Source organism: Adiantum capillus-veneris, chromosome 11, assembly GCF_014529385.1.
Source record: "Adiantum capillus-veneris isolate H3 chromosome 11, ASM1452938v2, whole genome shotgun sequence".
Lineage (NCBI taxonomy): Eukaryota > Viridiplantae > Streptophyta > Polypodiopsida > Polypodiales > Pteridaceae > Adiantum > Adiantum capillus-veneris.
The window spans coordinates 113,609,150-113,618,454 of record NC_140941.1 but is presented as its reverse complement, the minus strand read 5'-3'; positions in this window follow the sequence as shown (position 1 = coordinate 113,618,454).

The following is a 9,305-nucleotide window of genomic DNA, read 5'->3' as shown; positions in this document are numbered from 1 at the left end:
GATGACCAAAGGGAAAAAACCCGGTGGGAAAAAAAATGCCTTTGGTATACGCTCTTATTGGAGTTGAGCAGTTGAACGTGAAGTACCTGTTTATGAAAGGTGAGTGCTTGGGTGAAACACGGAAAGAGTGCCTGATGCAAGTGCCAATTATGGGACACTCTATATGCATATGAGAAATTTTGTTAACAAAAGCATGCAATGTGAAAGAAGAAGATGATGCGTGTTTCGAGGAATAAATGTAGCACATGTGACATCAAAAGATGTCCAATAGCTTCCACCTTTCCAAGAAGGGTTTTCGATGTAGAAGTTTCTCCACTCGTATCTCACTGTGCCCAGTACGTGAGTGTCTTTTAGACCTTCTCCTTCACTTCACCAGACTTAAGTACTTAGACTTCGATTCTTTTGCTCACCTATACCAGCATGAGCGACACAACATAAATATGCTCAACTCTTCCAGCTTGAGCAGTACCTAGAATAGCTAAGACGCTTAGACCACAGAGAATATTACTTGAAGCTTTGGGACTAACACCTCACTCATTTTGTGGCTTAGCTACTCGACTCTGACTTGTATGACTTGTCGATTGCATGTTGACACTGCTTTGTGACAAGTTCTCCGGCTGTTGTAGTGGCTGCTGAGACATACTTCGTGAAGTTTCATCGTTTTCCTGTACCTTCTTCTCTTTGTAGTTCTGAGGCCTCTCGTGAGTCTTTTCTTCATGTGGATTATGGATTTTTTAAAATTTTTTCTTAATAATAAACAAAGAAAATCTTAAAACAACTCAACAGAAGAAAAATCATTCAAATAGAAATCTAAATGCTATGTACACTATACACATGTCCCTAGGGGCTCATATATGGATTTTGTCCCCATCCTCCTCTGTAACACTAGTACGAGGGCATATACTCTAAATTTCGTCAAAAAATTATCACAATAAAACGCAAAAATTCAATGCATCTCACAAAACATTGCCCTCTAATAGTCATAATATTAGGTCCGCATTCAGAATGCCTTCCCCCTTCCTATTTGGAGTCATCCTTTACGACAGGGTATCGCAAAGGGTATGTGTTGTGCTTGGGCAATTAAAAGTTGTGCCTATGCAGGCCTTGTAATGTAGCCCTATTATGCATACACAGTCAATGCATGGAAAAGATTTATTTTTTGCAAGATGTGGGTATAAGCAATTTGCTTATTGGCATTTGTTGGCGAGGCTTCCTATTCTAAGCAATGTAATGGTCTTTGAAGCTCCTGTATCGTTGCTTGATTGAAGCGACTTACTCTCTTCTAACTGTACTGTAATCATAGGAAGAATTGTAAGAATTCAAGCGGCGATGCACTGACAACAGGTTTGTTGTTCTTCTTTGGGACCCATTTCTTTGCGATTATTGGCTGTTTTGTTGCTGACGCTCGTTTGGGAACCCATACTTGCCCGTGCTTCGTTTGTGTTTGAAGAGACTTCTTTGGGATCCACCTTTTTGTTGTGTGAGTCAACAGTGGTCTTTGCTTCAGCCCTTGTACGCTTGGTTGGGGATAGGATTCAGGCTTTGAAAGTTGATACTGTGGTTGTTTTGGAATCCAAATGAATTCCTGACTTTTTTGTGCTTGAATCAACTTCTATGGAGCCCAAATCTGAGTTGTGAAAGCTTGCGATTTTGTGATATTCTTACCCGTTCTTGCACGCTTTTCTTGTTTTTGTTTTGGTGTTGGATCTTGTGATTTGTCATTAGATATCTTTGTCTTCTTGATCCATATCTGTTTTTGGCCGATCTGGTTTTTTGGTATCCAGATTTGTCGAGCTTTTTGGCTTTGACTTGTTGTCCTGTTCTTTTGACCTGTCATGGTTGTTGCTGAAGGGGTTGGTGATAGTGATGGCCTGAGTTGATGATAGGGGATGTCATAAGATTCATCACTATCACTAATATCCTCAGCAAGGTTGACTTCTTGTACTTTCCCTTGATTTTTTGGCTGGTAGTGGAAAGTTACTGTCTGTTTGCTCGTGGGTGGTAGTTTCTTGGAGGACTTTTCTAGCCCATTGATTAGAGCATTGTTAGCTCGTTGCTCTGGTCGTATTTCTCCTAGCTGAGTCTTTGCATCCTTATTTGGAGCCATGTATGAGGATGCTTGTGGTGGCTGTGTCTTCACCGAGGACTTTGGAATCCACTTTTGATGCACTTTATTCGTGTAGCGATGACATTGATTCCCGTGTCGTTGATCTTCTGGAAGCTCGAAGTGTTCTACAGAGTCATAGAACTCATCATCTTCTTCATCTTTTGATTCTCCACATTTCTTTGTGTGCTCCTTATGTTGAGAGCTTGTTGATGTCTGGTTCTCTTCGTTTTCCTGGATTACACTCACTGCAAAATAAGGAACGACATCATAGCCATTTTCGTCACAAAACTTTGTTGTGGGAGCATCCTCCACGGCGCACACGTCCAGAGTAGCCAAGATGTGTTCCCATCCAAAAGGCTCTAACTCTTCTTCAGGAAATGGTTCTTGGATATAGTCCATATCCTCTATAACCCGCTCTAGAATACATTCCTCACGTTTCAAGCTATCACATTGTGAAGCTCCACACATCCACAGTTCTTTAGGCTTACCTAACCAAGCTGGAAGTTTTGATCCTGCAATTGTGGTGGAATCAAACTCCTCAACCGGTGTTCTCGTCACATCCCTTTAGCTATGGTCACTCAAGTGTATCTTTGTTATGGTTTCCATATGTCTCAGGTATATATGGTCATAACCCCAATCTTGGACCATTTTCAATTGTCGCATGATTGGTCTTCCCAGAATGATGTAATAGTTGTTCTTCTTGCCAAAGTCAACAACAGCAAAAGTGTGTTCATATTCAATGCCACAAGAAGTAACAAATACTTTTTCTAGCAGTCCTAGGGGATTTTCCTTGTGTCCGTCTGCAAGCTGCAGGGTCATTCGTGTGGATATCAAGGCAGGTTTTCCCCATTTTTTCCAAACCTCTTTGGTTGCAATGGCCACACCACCTCCAGTGTCAAGGATTGCCATGATTTTTATATTATTGAACTCCAGAGGAAGGGTGGTGTTTCCATCTTCTCCCTCGTAATACTCACCTACCTTGTTTAATGGCACTGGCCTAGTATTTAGTTGAGGCATTTCAAGCTCTTTGATGCCTTCCTCGATTTGAGTCATTGGGGATTTTACACCAAATTTCTCTAGACATTTACCCACATTAGCCCACATGTTTGGTCTTATTCTGAGCAACTCGGCTAACATTATTGTACAAGTGACTGGGGTAGATAGAATATATACTAGTCCCTTTGAATTGATGGCCTTGTTGGGAGACAGTCTCTTTGATGGGATTGCAACCACATCTGACTTGGTCTCGTACTCTCCCATGTAGGACGGTAGTGTTCTTAGCGAATGGGGTTGACTATCCATAGATTGTACAGATCCTTTGTCGCCCCAATACAATCGCACGTCTAGATTCATTTGAGATCTAGTCTCAAATTCCTCTATTGGTGGTAGAAACACTCCTCGTTCATCACTAGTCTTGTCTACTCGTCTTCTTAGGCCATCAGCTTCATTGGCCTCTCTGACTTGTTTCCACAATTCGTCAAGACCATCCATCTCTTTACAATCCTCAGGTATAGCTTGGTGAAATCCCTCAGAAGAGTTATCTGTGGTATTCAGTACTATCCTTGGTTCTAATGCTGGGTCTTTGAGGTTTGGTCTGTGCTCATAACTAGACTGTGGCTCTTTTAGTTCCTGGTTTGGTGGGATTACTTGTGTAGGCATGACACGGATCACATCCTCAAGTTTTGCAACTGGTGGTTTTAGTAAATCTTGGGCTGTTTGAATCATTTTCTTGCACATTTCAAACCTTTGCTTTTCTAGTTCCGCATAGGGATATGTCATCCACTTGTGTTCTTGGGTTTGGTTGTTTTTGAGCCTCACATCATAGGCTTTCAAGAGGGCATCTAATGTCTCATTAACCTTCTCTCCCAACACAGATCCTCCTGAACTAGCACTTCTCGGTTTCTCATCCGTGGATGGTTCTTCTAGAGGTTTAACCATCTGTGTAAGAGAAGGTGCCTCCTTTTCCTCATGTTGTTTTATCTTCTCCTGAGCTTCGGTAAGCTTCTCAGCTAGGGATTTTTGCTCTCCTTCCCTGCGTGCTTTCATCCTAGTCTTTCTAGCTTTCCAACTATTTTGTTTGCTCTTGGTTTTCTGACTAGGTGCGTCTGTCTTTGGTCCATCATCTGTCTTTGGACTCGTGTCACTTTCCATGTTCTTTGTCTCTGGATTCTCATCAGCTTTCTTTTGGGTTTGTGCTCTCGTAACCGGTTGAACTGGTACGCCATTTTCATTTTCTAAGCTACTAGGCAGCTGAACAATCCCTGATACATTTGTCGTGATCTTCCTGATATTGTTCGGGTTTTTCGGGCAATTGGGGATTAAGTGAGTGATGCCACACTCAAGACAATAGGCATTTACTTCAGTGATCTCCGTATAAGGACATTGTTTGACCAAGTGGTTGTCACGACTTTTGTGACAATCTGTCTCTGGTTGAGGAGATTCTTTTAGCATTTCCTCTTGGCTATAAGCAAGCTTTGACCTAAATAAGCCGCTATTTGCAATGAATCGCAATGTCCTTTCGTCCATTTCATACCTTCTTTCTTTCGAATGAAACCCAGGAGGTGGAGGTTGTACCGGCCTCACCACTCCATGTGTTTCTCTCACATTTTGTTGCTCTGAAGGGTAGTACCCACGTTGGTTGCTATACCACATTGCAGTTGGTACTGGCGTTGGTTTATTTGATGCTTCCATCATTGGCATGTATCTCATGTCTACCGGAATTCTAGCACCTAGTAGCGGAGGTTGTTGTCCTACGACAAGCTGTGGCCTTAAAACTCCTACTGGTCTCGACGCATTCCCCGTAATGTATCTAGGTGGAGTAGGTGCTTCTGGAACAGGTTGTACATACCTCTCCCTAGCATTTTCCATGCTATAATAGCACTCTTCCCCCGTATGGTTCGTCCATTTTCTCTCAATTTCACACCACTTTGGCTCTCCCGAATCAGACCTTAAAAGATGAATCAACCTCTTGACCAAGTCGTCAATAAGCTTTTCTTGATCAATAGGTGCCGTTGGCTTGGCAATGGACTCACTTATCTGTGAAACACTGTGCTGAGAGGATGTGTCATCTCCTTGACTCTTTAAGTCCGTTTCTTTGTATGCCTCACAGTTATCCACTAGATAAAGAGCTTTTTTGATCAACTCGTTTAGCGTCATCCTCCTTATCATATGCAGATCCTTCTGAAGGCCCGCATGTCTCATTCCCTGGATAAAGATCAACATCAGTCGTGCTTGCGTAGGTAATTCCGCTCTCGGACAGAGCTTAACATATCTCTTGAGCTGTAATGATGCTTTGCGTACTGATTTATTATCTTTCTGTTTGAATCTATGGATTTGCGAGACCGTGTTGTGAGCGATGCCTTTTGGCAAGAATTCTTCAATAAACTCTTCAAACAGCTCATCTAGGTTCTCAAAATCCCATTTTTTCACCGAGTCGAACCATGTAGCTGCATCATCTTCTAGAGTCAATCCAAATCCCGCAAACTGTGTCGCAGAATCTGAAACTTCCTCTGCTCTAATCACTCTTCTAAAAGCCGCTACATGATCTCTCGGATCTTTATCTCCGGAGTATTTTCTGTTTACCCATTTCTGGACTTGGGATGGTCTTACTCGTCGATTGTCTACAAGTCTAACCAGAGACTCTCCCAATCCTTCTCTCGTTATCTCTCTTGAAGGGAATCCTGGTGGCTCTCTTCTTGGAATTCCTATAGGAATTCTCATGTTTGGTGGAGGCATTTGTGGTCCTTCATTGACCAAATATCCACCTCTTTCTAGTACAATATGTGGATTTGTGCTTTCTACAACTCTGTATTCTCGTCCATACTTGTCGAAAACTATAGATCTCCATTGACAGTCGACTCCGTATGTGCAGACATATAAGAGCTTGTAATCCGTTATCTCTTCTAGGTATGGATCTGAGCACCTATAAAGATTGACCTCATTGTCATCAATGTATCTATAAATTCCTTCACTCTCATGACCAATCATCCAAACTCTCTCAACAAGATGGGTCTTTATCAATTGCAAGTTTGGAAGATCCATTGTGGAAGGATATTCCTCTATCGTCGGGATCTCCAAGCTTGTGTAAGCTGCGTTTGAATCTAGGGTAGACATGATTTCTGGGCTTAAGATCTTTTGCTTGGTTCAAGTAGACTTAGTCCACTGTGTTCAAGTGCTTTGGTTAGGGAAAAGTCGAAACTATGTCCAAAACCGCAACCGTTGTCTCACAATTCTTGTGAATTGTCGCTTTTAAACACCCCTGACTTCCAGATGAATTTTGAGGCCTCAAACGATGTTTTTTCCAAAGTGGAACTGAATGGTTGCCATAGGCATGCATTTAGTTCACGTTTTGCTCTAAGATCTGTAGAACCGCTCTCATGCTACGTTTTGATATAAAAACTTTTCCGATTCGATACCGTTTGTGAAAGTTATGGCCAAAACAATGAAATGCAGTTTAGAATGGTGAAAATGAGTCCAAATTCAAATTTAAAAGAAGATTTGGGATCTCTGTGACATTGTGAACACTCTTGCATGGTCAAAAGTAAAGTTGGACCCTAAAACTGGCCTAGAGACATGCTACGCGTAGGATGTCTATATGCTCAGAATTTAACAAAATTTGGTCCAGATACTCCCCTTAAGTCCAACAACACAATGGTATGATCAGAATTTTATTTGGACCTAAAAATGGCCTTGAGACATCCTACGCGTAGGATGTCTTTTTGCTCAGAATGACTTGAAATTTTCACCCCAGCTTCTCCTTGATGTACTGATCACAGTGGTGTGCTCATAGGGTGGTTTGGAGCCCTAAATCAAGCTGGAGACATCCTACGCGTAGGATGTCTAACTGCTCAGATTTTGTCCAAACTTGATCCCAAGATTCTCCTAGTGCTCAGTAACCCAATGGTATGCTCAAAATTGAATTTGGATGCCAATAGGTCAAGATTTGGGCTGCATAAGCTTCTAGTGCACTCCAAGAGTAGGATGTCTGACAATTCTTGTCTTTGCTTGGTAAATAGGCCAAACAAGGTCCAAATTCACTTTTGAAAAAAGTTCTGGAATCCTTGAGACACTTAGAACCTCCCTATATGGCCAAAGTAGAATTTTGACCACTTTATGACCTAGGAGACATCCTACGCGTAGAATGTCTTTTTGCTCTGTTTCAGCTCAAACTTGCACTGTAGCTTCCCCTTGATGTGCTAAGCTCACAGCTATTTTTACTTTTTGATTCTGACACCTATAGGTTGGTCAAATGATCAAGAATCTGTTCCAAAAAGCCTGATGTCTGTTTTGATGAATTCCCAAGTCAAATCAACTCCAAATTGGACTAAATTTGCCTAGGTGGCTTGCCTAAGGCTATACAACAGCATGGTATGGTCACAGTAGAATTTTGGTTTCAGAATTATGCCTTAGACATCCTACGCGTAGGATGTCTAACTGCTCAGAATTGCCCCAAATTTGAACCATCGACTCTCCTTAAGGTGCTGATCACTGTGGTATGCTCAGAAATGTGTTTAGAGTCTTAAATCACACAGAAGACATCCTACGCGTAGGATGTTTTTTTGGCCTGTTTGACCCCAGACTTGTCCCACAGCTTCCCCTTGATGTCAGTAACCCAGTGGTATGCTTAGATTTTGGTTTGGATTTCAAAAGTCCCAAATTTTAGCTGTTCTTTCCTTTTTCAGTAAAAAATGATAAAGTCTGTTCAATCTTACTTTTACTGACCCAAATGAGATGAAATTCATCACATGCACTCAATACAACATTTAGAACATGCCTATGGAGTCACCCTATGGTTTGGTCTCAAAATTAGGCCTTGGACACAATTTGGGTAGGATGTCTGGAAATTCTCGTCTTTTGGCCTTGATCTGTCAAAATTTGGTCAAATTTCCACTTTCCAGGTGAAAATAGGGTAAAACCTACCTTCTAAACACACAAGTAACCTTAGATTTTCAAAATTTCCACCAGATCACCCTGTAGACATCCTACGCGTAGAATGTCTACAGCTGATTTTTTGAAACTGAAGTGTCCCTAATGCTTCCTTATGCTCTCAGCAAGTGCAGGTATGCTTCACAATTGCAAAAACATGCAAAAATCACTCAAAAAGCCTTTTCTGAAATTTTACGTCTCCGCCTTTTGGCTTTTGGTCAACAAAAATAGGGAAAAACACCCAAGTCAATATGTTAATAGGGTAAAACCTACCCTCTGAACCCACTGGTGCAGTCAGAATTTTCAAATTTGGTCTCCAGAACCCCCTTGAGACATCCTACGCGTAGGATGTCTGTGTTTACAGAATTGCAGGTTTTCTTCAGAGAACCCTTGCAAATGCTGTTTTATATGCACATTATCAATCAGTCATACAAAAATATCCACAAAAGCTTGTTTAATGCATTTTTATCCTCAAAAGCACACTTTTCTGTGATTTCAAATGCAATCAAGCACTTTAGCAAATAATTCAGTGCTGAATAGCTCTAGATCAGAATCGGATCACTTACCTAAAGCTACTCCTACAAATCATATGGGGTTTTGCATCTATGAGTAGAAAAACGCTTCACTGCCACACACGGACTAGTAAACGCTTTTATCACCTCACAAATCACTCGACCACCAACAACTACTCTAATCCACAGATCCTAACTAAACCTATCTAGTCGCAGACCCTCGGCAAGAAACACGCTTCCTGGCTATCCAATTGATCGCGGAATATCCTCTTCCGGATCCACTTAAGAAAAACGCTTTCTTTAGCCAAAACTAAATCAAGCAACCATCACACGAGTGTTAGTAGGAAACCTACTTGGGTCCTTGTGTCCCCGGCAACGGCGCCAATGTTGGAGAGAGAGCGACTCACACACCCATGAAGTGCATGCAAACACTACCTAGATCAACATAATGTCAATCGAGGACACAGATGACACGATAGGCACACGGAGGAAATCTCTTTAGCTTGTCAGGCTGAGACCATCCTACACATACAACACTCTGGAAGGCCAACTAAACCATAATCAAGAACCTCACTGCTCTCAACTACATCACCTATCCACATACACACATACGGAAGGTAACTCACCTAATCATGCCAGATTCATACGAAACATAAGGAACACCATCCCCTGACTAGGATACACTTGTCCCTAAGCTTCTACACTCAAAAACCTCACTCTAAACCCATCTGCGGAAAACGCGTAGGATAAGAGAGCAGAAT